A 13084-nucleotide genomic window follows, 5' to 3' on the forward strand; every position below is an offset into this window, starting at 1 on the left:
ATATTGTGGTAACATAGTGAAACATGAACTCAGGTATACTAACTTTGTGTTATTCAAATGTTGCATGAAAATACTCTGCAGTTTAGTGCAAGATAGAAAGGTTAGTTTTCCACACTGTGGTGGATTTAAAGTGCAGAACACTGTGTTGGACAGTGCACGGTGGCTGTGGTGTTCACCTTAAAGCAGACAGCTCATAAGCTGGAGAGGAAATGGTCACTCACTAATTTAGAAGATCTTACCTAAGGTCTTAGCTAATTATAGGTCAATCTCCAACCTTCCGTTTATCTCAAAAATTCTGTGGACAGTGGATCAGCGGACATCTTCAAGGTGGCTTGGGCTCTTGATGCTAAAACAAAAGTGAAGAGCTGCACGGTGGATTTCGAGTAGAAATGTCTCAAGCTTCTCACAGGCAGTTTGTAAAATGTGTGCATCAACAAAGAGTGTCAAGTAGATAGTCCAGTTTATACGCAAACATGCACAAACTCTTACCTCCTGTCAAAACTTCTCTCAGTCCTGCTCTCAGTCACAACCACATTAGCTTCCTCATAAAAAGGCCCTCACAATAAAACAGGATATTTGTAAAAAATAAACCATACAGTCAGGTCCATAAATATTGGGACATCGACACAATTCTAACATTTTGGCTCTATACACCACCACAATGGATTCCAAATGAAACGAACAAGATGTGCTTTAACTGCAGACTGGCAGCTTTTATTTGAGGGTATTTACATCCAAATCAGGTGAACAGTGTAGGAATTACAACAGTTTGCATATGTGCCTCCCACTTGTCAAGGGACCAAAAGTAATGGGACAGAATAAGAACCATAAATCAAACTTTCACTTTTTAATACTTGGTTGCAAATCCTTCGCAGTCAATTACAGTCTGAAGTCTGGAACACATAGACATCACCAGATGTTGGGTATCATCCCTGGTGATGCTCTGCCAGGCCTCTACTGCAACCATCTTCAGTTCCTGCTTGTTCTTGGGGCATTTTTTTCCTTCAGTTTTGTCTTCAGCAAGTGAAGTGCATGCTCAATTGGATTCAGGTCAGATGATTGACTTGGCCATTGCAAAACAGTCCACTTATTTCCCTTCAAAAACTCTTCGGTTGCTTTTGCAGTATGCTTTGGCCCATTGTCCATCTGCACTGTGAAGCACCATCCAATGAGTTCTGAAGCATTTGGCTGAGTATGAGCAGATAATATTGCCTGAAACACTTCAGAATTCATTGTGCTGCTTTTGTCAGCAGTCACATCATCAATAAATACAAGAGAACCCGTTCCACTGGCAGCCATACATGCACACGCTATGACACTTCCACCACAATGCTTCACTGATGAGGAGGTATGCTTAGGATCATGAGCAGTTCCTTTCCTTCTCCATGCTCTTCTCTTCCCATCACTCTGATACAAGTTGATCTTGGTCTCATCTGTCCATAGGATGTTGTTCCAGATCTGTGAAGGCTTTTTTAGATGTCGTTTGGCAAACTCTAAACTGGCCTTCCTGTTTTTGGGGCTCACCAATGGTTTACATCTTGTGGTGAACCCTCTGTATTCACACTGGTGGAGTCTTCTCTTGATTGTTGACTTTGACACACATACACTTACCTCTTGGAGAGTGTTATTCATCTGGCCAACTGTTGTGAAGGGTTTTTTCCTCACTAGGGAAAGGGTTCTTCAATTGTCCCATTACTTTTGGTCTCTTAACAAGTGGGAGGCACATATGCAAATTATTGTAAGTCCTACACCGTTCACCTGATTTGGATGTAAATACCCTCAAATAAAAGCTGTCAGTCTGCAGTTAAAGCACATCTTGTTCGTTTCATTTGGAATCCATTGTGGTGGTGTATAGAGCCAAGATGTTAGAATTGTGTCGATGTCCCAATATTTATGAACGTGACTGTATATAACACAAATGCTTTTAACTCATATTAAAAGGAATTCCAAGTTTTTTCTAAATATTTTAAACATTACTTTACATTTTAACATTTTTTAACATTTTTTTAATAAATAGTCCATATTCATATGTATTATGTTGATAACAACAACATTGATATCTGTAAATAAAAACATATTACAAATATTAATCAGGTAAATTGCCTGCACCTGTCATAGACGTCCACATGATGTCCAAAAAATGATCAAAGTTCAAATGTTGAAAGTCATATTGACATCCAAGCTGGGTCATGGTTTGATGTCCAAATTTTGGATCTAAGTATTCTCTTCTACTAATATTATTACTGTATATTATTATATAAAAATAGCTGATAGAAATGACTTTCAAGGAGCTACTATTTACTTTTTTACTTTTTTAAAAAACTTTTTTACTCTGCGTACATTTCAGAGCCTGTTTTTCACTTTTACTCTTAACTCTTACTCTTAACACAGGTCCAGGTATTTGTGCTTCTACCACATTAGAAGCGTTTTTCGGGTGTTGACAGGTCTTGGTAGATCATTAGTCGGACACAGCTGTATCTCTATCACAAAGACTTGGAGAGGGTAAGCGTTTCTCCTCAAGAGATTAGATGAAAAAAGATGAAACACTGAAGAGGAAGAATTTACAAGATATATAGAGAAAAAATTTACCTAAAGAAGCATACACAGCACTCATGTACACAAGTGTCTTAGAAACAACTTCTCACATCCAGTGCTGCTATGGAAACAATGTTTGACATGCAAGAAATAATTTATTGCTGGTATGACATGGTTTAAATGGAGAAGGATTTTTCTTTTTTTGTTTTTGTTTTCTTAAATCATCTAATCTAAAAATTAGAAGCCCAGGAAAAATGTATTTTTCCTGGTATACAGCCTACATGATCTCAGTTTATGATCTCAGTCTCCTTTATACTGTTAACTGTATGAAGAAAACATTTAGTGTCAAGGCTCCAGTCTGACAACTTTTTGATTGCTTTTAATTATTGTGTTTGTCACAGTCTGCAGGGCAGACCGTGTGGGTGGGTGTGTGTGGAGGACCCAGGTGCGGACACAGGCGAGAAGACAAAACTAAACATGAACACAAGGTGAGACTTTCTTTTGGCGCTAATAGTCACAAGTATGAAACAAGGCAGAATGAGCAAAACCGAAACACATGCTGGGAAGACTAAAGTGTGACGACTATGAGAAAACTGAAAAAACTGCAACTCTCACTAACTATAACTTATAACTAAGGCTTTAACTACGAGAATAACTGGGATAACGACTAGGATAACGGTGACGTGACATGGAGTAGGTAGCACAGACAAAGTGACACACAGACTAAATACACAAGAGGTGACGAGGGGACGGGAAACACATGGGGACACACCTGATACAGATTAGTGTTTCGACACCAAAGTGAAACTAAAACAATGAACACAGAGCTTTTTCAAAACAAAACAGGAAACATGGAGGCTTAGACATGACAACATAAGCTTAACAGACCTGAATCACCAGACTAGACAAGAAACCAAACACAGAAACTAAGGAAACATATGATAAATAATAGCTAACCTTAACCTCCACTAAAACCTAAATAAGAATAACACACAAACTTATAATCACCAACCTAACATGAGAACCTCAAAAATACAGAATAAAACTCAAAACGTTGGGTCTGACCCAGCCTGTGACAGTGATTTGGTGTTTATTGGTTTAATCTCCCTAGTGTCTTCTTGTCTTTTGTTTAAATCATCCCCATGTAAGGTGTCTCCCTGTTTAAGTGCTGCTTGTTTTATTTTGACAGTCCATTGTCTCATATCTTGTGTTTATTTTATCTTCCTTTTGTCATTGTCCTAGATTACTTTTAAAAATTCCCCAGGTGTTTCAAGTGCCCCAACTTTACTGCACTGAGTATTTTTCTTTCTTTCCTATATTCATTTTTAAAAAATCTTTTTACCTGCCCCTGCTTATACTGCATATGCTGTGAAATGCTAAAAATCTTGAAGTAATTTCTCAGACAATGGTTTACACTCTGAGAGGAGCAGCAGTGGATGACACCTGAAGTTTATTGTTTCCTATTGTTTTCCTATTTTCACGTTTAGCTTTCCTGTAAACCTGTGAATATTTAGCAAAAATTGCTAAATTATCATCAATAAGAACTTGGCTCATATAATTCTACACCAATTTCATTTTGTTGATTTAAACCTTTATAATTTGAGTTGATTTTCCTACAGTATGAGAAAACTTACATTACACGCATCCAACCAGTAGAGGGTAGCAGATTAGCGCTTTTAAATGACCTGACACTCTTCTCAACGCTTCACAATTGTGACTGTAATCACCTCATTCATAAATCCACGCATCTGCTCAAGTGAACATTCCTGTAATTAGTGACCTTTGAGAATCACTTTAGCACCTAATAGCCTACTTTAATAACATGGTCATTATGATGGCTTCTTATCCATGTAATGACATTGGAGCATTTATTAAATTACATGTAGCCACAGTATTAGGGACAGGTCATCTGCAGCTCTAAATGCAGAGCCTGTATGAATCTTTTGGGTGGAAAACTCAAACCTCTTCTGAGACAGTTCAACTACAATTTTTCATTTCTGTGGTGCTTGTAACTTTCCCTAGGTGGCACTGTTTTCCTGTGCTCAAGGCAGTTATGCATGTTCATACTGGAAAGGACTGTTTTTAGACTGTAGAACAACTGTATAACACTGTTGCTGTTGGTCTCACTGTTAAATAAAAATGTATTTTTGGCATTGCTTAATGCTCAACTATATGGAGCACACGTTTCTTTCCCTAAATGTCAGACTCTGTTCAGCGGGGGGACTGAAGTCATACAAACTTGCCATCATGTTTTTGAATTAGCTGCTTACTGAAATGTATCAGCTGACTGATGACAGGACATTTCTGTTTTAAAAGAGTAGAATAAATCGGTAGAGAACAACATACAGGTCTGTAATCAAAAATACATTTAATTAAGAACAAAGAAAGTTAGATATGTAGTCAGTCCATCAATAATGAGTGTTGTGTTTGTATATGTGAATCAAAGAGTAACCCAATCAACGCTCATTTACTTGGAGGAGAGAGGCAGGGGGAGAGAGGCAGATTGAGACAAACGGGGGGGGGGGGGGGGGGGGGGGGTGCCTGGGGAGAAAATGAGACGCAGAGATGATAGTTCTGATAGAAGTCAAGAAGCCATGCAAGTTTAAAAATAGACCTCCAAAATAATAGATCTCTGAAATGCACCTGAAACCAATTCTGTATTTAAAAAACAGCAAAGCAATAAGGAATCACCAGACTCACAAATCTCAGAGAAAAAGAAAATAACAAATGCCACTGGGATAGATTAGCACAGGTCAGCTTAGAGAGTATGTGTGTGTGTTTTAAATCTCTCTGATGTATTTAAAGTCGTTGCATTTGATTCATTTGAACCAGCAAACTTACATTGGCCAGTCTGTTTATGGTTAAACAACTTCTGAAATACTAAGCATTTATCTTTTTATGTTTGTCTTGCCTCATGATGTCAGTGAGCCAGACTACATGACCTCTAGTCTGAACCTGCCCCGCCCTGAGGCTGAGCTCAGTCATTTCCTTGTCCTGTTCTATGAGTCTGCTCAACTCAAGGCCAGGCTGTTCCTGTTTGGATTCCACAGCAATGGGTAACATTCACCATGGAAGATTTTTTTTGGAGCGTTGCCTCGGCCACAGTGGTGCCACATTTTTTCCTCTTCCTTCTTCATGCGGGCTTATGAGGTGATGCCTGTTTCCGTGGACCCAGCTTGTGTGGACTATGAAATGAAAGCTGTTATTTATGATAGGAAGTCAAATATGCTGGTGAAACCGTATTTCATCATGTTTCAAAAGTGTCCATCTGGTCTCTGAAGCATTTCCAGTGCTGTGGAATGAAAGGGGTTTTCAAACAGCCCTGGATCATACAAAAAAGTCTCAGTAAAAGAAGTGAATAGTTGTCAACAACAGTTTTCTTTTACCAGATGTCAACAATCTTGCTCACTGTTAAGGTGTATTTGTGGTAGTTTGTATTTGGAGTTATAAGTTAATATAAATACAACCCATCTTCACTCAATAGAGATGTCCAAGAGGTGTCTAAAAACAAGTACATTTAGATTTTAATTTGCACTTGTAATTATTATAATTATTATTTCTCTGTAAATGCATGTATTTTAGTGAATTTTCTATGCATCTCACAAAGCTATTCCTATGACTTCCATCTGGTTTTGAGTGAAGTAGTCCTTTGACTGCAATTATAATACAAGTACCTAATTTCTAAGTTTAAAACAAGCTTTAAGGAAGGATAACAGCTTTAATCAAGCTGACTCATAGAACTCAAAGACAGTGACCTAAAGAATAGAAGCATTAATGTTTTATTTCTTTCTCTCAGACTAATCTTAATTTATTTCTTTGAAAACAGTCAAAATTGTGGAGGAAAAAAAAGGATTTCATTCCCCTTTCTGTGATAAAACATGCTCTTTATCTCCGCTGCATATGATTATTAAGTCATTAAATTATTCTGTCACTCCCATTTTCTTTGAAAACATTTTGCAAGAAGCTATTAGCAACTGGCGAGTTTAGATTTGTGGCCTCTTTATGTCTAAAAGACATGTGCAGTGACCCAGGCCAAGGATTCACAGTGTCCATTTTATGCATGGTCCTGTTCCTATTTAGCTCTCTGCCAGAATAGCATCTCCTTCATAAGGATTAACATCCCAGGACTTTATTGTGTTAGCTGTTGTCTTTCAGATTAATGAGTTGAAACAAGACCTCTGTTATGGATTTTAAATAAACTCCTGCTTATGTACTTAGCGCACTGTTTCTCGAAAGCTGGTGTTTCTTAATTGTTATCACTCGACTAATGAAGAAAAACAACAACTCAGAAAATGAAATGCGTAGAAAGGTTTACTGATAGATAAAAGTCAGTACAGTGGATTTTTGGTCAAATAACATAAAGGAAATACAGCTGAAAACAGTTATAAAGAAGTGATCCGCAGTTTTATGTGAGCCCCCCTTTTATTTAATGACTCGTCAAAATGAAGCAATGGAATGACTCAACTTGGAAAAGAGTTTTATCACTCTAGCTGCCTCGCTGTCACAGAATGATCCCCAGTAAATCACAAGCCCATTATTGTCACTAAATTTTTCAGACTAAAGTGGAACTTACCAAGTTTAACTGCAATGTCTCATGCAATGTTGAACTGCACATCTCAAATTAGATATGCTGGTGGGAAAAAAAAAAAGTTAAGGCAAAGTTATTAGTAAATATTATAGTCTGCTCTTATAACATTATAAATTGACTTTTTGTTACCAAACGTGTTAAAAAAAATCTATTAATTAAGCAATGACAAACGATAAGAAAAATGAAAGATAAAACATCAGACTCTGACCTAGAGTTTTCTGGAGAAACTGTTTCTCTGTAGTTTGTGAATATGAATATGAAGTTTGAAAGCATAAGCAGTTGTATGCATCAGGAAGCCAAAAAGCCAAAGAAAATCAAAGGTGTCAAAGATGCAGCCAGGGGGGAGAAGTGGCCTTCCAAGTGGTCCAGTTTGGCCTTGCAATGTGTGAAAATGGCAGTGGAGTGGAATTAAATTGCTACCAAAAAATACTGGGTTTTATTTTTCTCAATAAAATGCCAGCATTAACATGCAGGAGGGAAAATACAGGACAAGTTAAAGGTTTGTAAATCTACCAAACGGGTTAAAGATGTTCTCATCATAAAGAGTGATGAGAACAGAAGAACATGAAATAGTTGAAATCTCAGTGAACCTTCTGTTGTCTGTAATTTTTAAGCATGAAGTGAATATTTTAGAAATGTAAATACACTTCAAGAAAAAAACCCTCATTGTTTGTTTTTTTCCTTTTCTTTTTTTAGTGGGGGGGGGGGGTAATTTGGTTTGTTTGTTGGTCCTTTTCGCTATTGCAGAATGCTTTGATGTAAATATATCAATATATAAATATATAGTATAGAACATATGGTATACGATAAGAATATACAGTAATCACCTCTCCCTGCAAAGCTTCAGATCATTCAATAGGTTGTGAAGGAGGGCGAACCGAGTTCAAAGTGCTGCTGCTGGGACCATTGGAGTAGGTGAGGGATATTTGGTGCTTTTTTCTTTAGGCTGTTCACATCTTCAATCAGTGCCTACAAATGTTTGCATCAGCTTCAGAGAAAAATACTGTTGTCAGTTTTACGAAGCAGCTTTTGTGAGCCTGCTTTAGACTATCCAAGTTGTTTCTTTTACTCCCACTTGTCTGGATGTTTTCCATCAGAGATGGTGGGTTGAGTTTTGGTCACTGGGAGATGGTTTCTGGGTTTAAAAATGGGACACTTCTCAAATCGGGAACACTAAAGCACAAGTAATGACAGGCTGCTTTTTTGCATATTTTTTTTCTTTTTGTACTGAGTGTAGATGCATATATATGAACCTTACTGCTAAGATTGTCTGACTTTGAAGGTAGCTATTGAGAAAAATGGTAGCTGAAGATATTCTCTGGCGTGAAACATGTTATTTTGGTTTGAAATGAAGGTTCTTTTTGCCAGTTGCAAATATTTTAGAAAAGTGAACACCACTGTGATGTGTTGCCAAACTGAGCACAGGACGTAAAGAGGAAACGCTAAGTAGCAGTGTAACACCAACCACCAAGTTCATGGAGTCTTATAAAAACCTTTACTGTGTGCATGTTTTTCATAATCAGCAAGTGACTCATTAATAGATCTGATGCTAAATGCATGTGGCTTTGATGGTCCTACATTATCTTCCCTTCTTAATTGGGGGCCTAAAATGTAAAAAAAAAGAAATAAATAAATCCCATCAAGTGTCAGAAATCTTAAATAGCATGAGTAATCAATCATAGTGATCTCATTCAGACTTTATTACGTGCTCTACATGCCACACCTCTCTCATCACAAGCTGCCTAAATATAGAATGTGACATATCCAGCCCATGACTGCCCCATATATCTCTGAGAGCAGATGTTTGAGATGCCAGTCCATGGGGATGCCTCACCCCAATTCTCTAGCATGTGCGTTCATCCCTTTAATCTGGTTCCAGAGCTTCAGATTTCTCTGCTCAGGTTTACACTTCAACCAGCATGATGACTTTTCATTTCCAGCTACAGTTTATAAAATCTGCACCAATAGTGTATTCATTAATTGTAGACTAATCCGTCTGTCAGCTACTTAACCTAACTGTCTGTAATTGACAGTCTAAAAAGAATCAGGAAGACTCTATATAAATCTCAGGTGACATTTGGCAAGGAGCAGGGTACACCTTGGACAGGGAACATAGAGAGACAGACAAGTCACACTTGCACCCAACAGTTTAACACAGCATGCATGTTTGCACTAATCCCTGTACCACTGTGTCACTAAAAATGTCACATTTTAAAGACCAAAGACAATGCACAATAAAGGAAGATTAAAGCCTTTACTGCACTTTTTGCAGAGAGGTGTTAAGATACTACAGGACTTCAACACAGGTGCAAAAAAAACCCTCTCAAAAACTACCATCACATCATTCAGTTTCTGCATTCATCTAACCAACACACAATGATTTGTATTGAAAGATCAAGACTTTTTGTGATTCTTTTTTTTCTATAAAACCATGTCAGCCTTGCCTACAAGTAACTGACTGTATCGAAGCAATAATGCAGTAAATCTTTCTTCTTCCCAGGGTCAGGATAAGCTAATACCAGCATTAGGTGTACAGAAAAAAAAGCTCCCATTACAGTTGCAAAATAAAATCGGGGCAGGCAAATGGCTGCAGAGGCTCTCATGTGACTGACACTTGGATTGATTCCCCATGACCTCAGATGTCCTGCTCAAATGACCTTGAGCAACAAACTGAATTTAAATCAACGCCATGGGAAACTGATCTGTCACTGCACTGCTCCTGACCTGCAAACCTCCTTGAAAATTAGGAAGATAAAAAGTAAAGAGGAAATGTAGAGCTTATATATGCATGCCAGAGCTGATTTCTTTTTCTTTTTCCTGGGGCTGGCAGCACTGTGATTCTATTCCATATAATCCTATCTGGATGTTATCAAAGATAAACCTTATTGCACAATAGGAAGCTGCTCACTTGTTTTTTTTCCTCTTTGGCCTATTACAGGAAAAGAAAAATGTCCAAATTCACCAAATGGAATTGGAAGTTTCTCAGCCATTTTTCTCTTTGTTAAATGTGTAAAGGGATCGTTGACAAATATCCAATCACCACTAATTAAACTATTTCATTTGGTTTCATTCTTACCTGACAGAGACCCATCTAAGTTTACATATTTATATTTGAGCAACAGTGATAACTCAAAAGGAAGATTTGTTTTGCTCACTGACTTATTTGTGCCAGAGGGTTATCGAATTACACTATTTATTTCTTAAAACTAAATGGCATAAGTGACCACTAATGCACTGACTGACACAGGATAACAAGTTTGGCATTTTAATAATTAGCTTTGCACAAAAGCTGCAGACATAACAACAGGAAAAACTATATTGTTTGGTCTGCTTTAAAATGAATAATATAGAGTAAATGTCTGTACTGTGCTGAAGCTGAAAAAGAATTTATGAAAGGAGATGGATGTTTTATTGGCTGACAAGTGATGGGAAATTTAAACACTCAGTGTGAGAGTGTAAGACTTGTGGGATGAGATATTTCCAGTCAGGACAGCTGAGTTAAATCCTCTTGAACTTTTTTTTTTTTACCAAGAACAGAATGTGATTAGAAGATCTTGGCAGCACGCCAGTCCTGTAAAAGAAGTTTGTACATGCTGGTAAAGTAATCAGAAAAGACGGTGGTTCTTTGTCACGCTTTGTGTATGAACCATGAATCTCCAAGCGGCAGATTGTAAGTATTTTTGGTGAAGGAAGCAAGTGTTGGCATGACTTTATCTGAGATATGTTGGCATCTATTCAAACTTTTTTCTTAATTCCTTTATCAGCATAAGGAGAATGTCCTTCACCAGTGGTAGAGTCAACATGGCAGGAGCATTTTGTTGTGTCTATTGGCTTTTGTGTTGAGGTAGACAAAAGTGAGACAATCTGTTGAGTTTTCTTGTTAACGCCCCATGTAATCTACCTCTTTAGTGTTCCCACAGTAACCTCCCAGGTGCTGTCTCTTTGCACAATGAAGTGCAGTGTAATGCTAAAGATTTTTTGGGATACAGAAGACATAAAGGGGTTATTAAAAAGCTTGCAATAGATAATAAGATTTGTAAGCCTTAAATTACTTTATTCATTTTGCTTGGAAACATGGTATTAGGAACAATAGGCTTGGTATAAATGTTCCCCAAAATGTCATGGGGAAAAGAGGATATATGTCTGCCCATAAAATGTCAAGTAACTCAGGAAAAACTGTTAACCTGGTACAAATGGCTTATTATTCTAAATTACAAGGTGTAAGCTATTGGAAACTAAATATTGGATAAATATGAAATATTTAACCTCCTAGGACCTGCCGTCCACATATGTGGACATCACATTTTGGGTTATTTAGACCAAAATACTCAATGTTGCTCTACAACGGCCTGATATCCACTTACGAGGACATTATTCTGCTACTGTTCTATCAAAATTTTAAACAAATATCCTCATATGTGGCTCTTATTTTTCTTAAAAACAAAAATAAGGTAAAAAAATCTGGTAATTCTTTGTTTTTACATTCATCGGGCCCCAATATGCCCAAATATCAAAGAGAAATTAAAAATGCATGCTGTGGAAGAGTTCGGGTCTTAGGAGGTTAAAGTCAGACTTCATATTATGAGATGATCTGGCGGGATGGCAATGGTTTGTTTTATATTTAGTTTAGGGTTTTTTTGTTTATTTTGTTTGTTTAAATTCAGTCATATCACAATTGCTAGTGGGCACTGAATTTGTATTTACATTTTTTAATTTTATTTATTTATTTTTGACACAGTCAGAGGACAGCAAGTGCTAGAAATGAGAAAAGTGATGTCATCAGGGTTGATCCAAGGTCGCAACAATAAAGAAGTCTTCTGTTGGGATCTTGTTTTTAGCCTGGCCTGCCAGCAGCCAGCTGGGCACAGCTTCGAAGAACCATTTCAAATTATTCTCAAATTCCATGCCCCCATGGAAACAAGACGAAGAGAACTTGTGATAAGGAGAGGAGGTGAAGACAGAAAATGCAACTTTAACATAAACAGAGCAAAAAGGTTGGTTCACACAGTGTAAACAAGTGTGAACCTGACAGAATAACGTTATACATTCAACAAGTCATTCCTGAAGATAAGCCTTATAAGCTTTCCTAAACCTCTGCACAAATGATCCTCTTTATTAGCTAATTTAAAGCACAAACTGTTTCTCCATGTGTTTGTTACTGTGAAAAAGAAACGTATATGCTTTTTGCCTACTTGAAGAGACTTTAACTTAAGAAGCTACCTGTAAAGGCTTGATCTGTATTACTATAAACATGTTTTTGTTTTGTACACTTATATTACCAAATGTAGGTACAGGAGCAAACTGTTCCAGCTCTTGCTGGAGGGGTTTTTCTTGGACAAACATCCAGAGGCATAAAACCCACTGACAAACTAATGCAGGTGCAAAGGGTTAAAACAACAGCACAGTGAATGCGAGGCACGAACAGGAGAAAACAGCCCACAAAGCCCTATCGACTCTATTTCTGAGAGCACAAAGAATAGCGTTTACAACAGCTTGAAAAGCACACTCCGCACTCTGGATCGGATTTCTGAGCCACAGACTATTTCTGTCTGGGCCTGATTGATATCAAGTAGAAATAGGTAGGAAAAATGTATTTGCTGATAAATGTTATAGATAAAATTTTATTATGATAACTCTTTGATTGTGGCTTTGTTATCTAAGACAAAATCATTTTCAAACCATTTCTATAATCACAGTAAAACATAATTATGTTTATGCATAACTCACTCAAGAAATATAACTCTATCAGCAGTAGTTACTTTTATTGATGTATCCCATGTTCGAATTGCACTACCAAATACAAAAAGAAAGCACATTTAAAATAATAGTGCATATACACTCATGTGAAAAAGAAAGCTTTCTCAGGACTATGAAAAACTGAGTACAACCTGCTTCCCGAGGAATTAAGATGGTAAGCAGCCTCCAGGTGCTGCTAATCAAATGCACTTGATTAAATGATCA

Source organism: Diplotaxodon limnothrissa, linkage group LG2 (assembly GCF_057381915.1).
Source record: "Diplotaxodon limnothrissa isolate DT_005_m linkage group LG2, D_limnothrissa_male_GT1.1, whole genome shotgun sequence".
NCBI lineage: Eukaryota > Metazoa > Chordata > Actinopteri > Cichliformes > Cichlidae > Diplotaxodon > Diplotaxodon limnothrissa.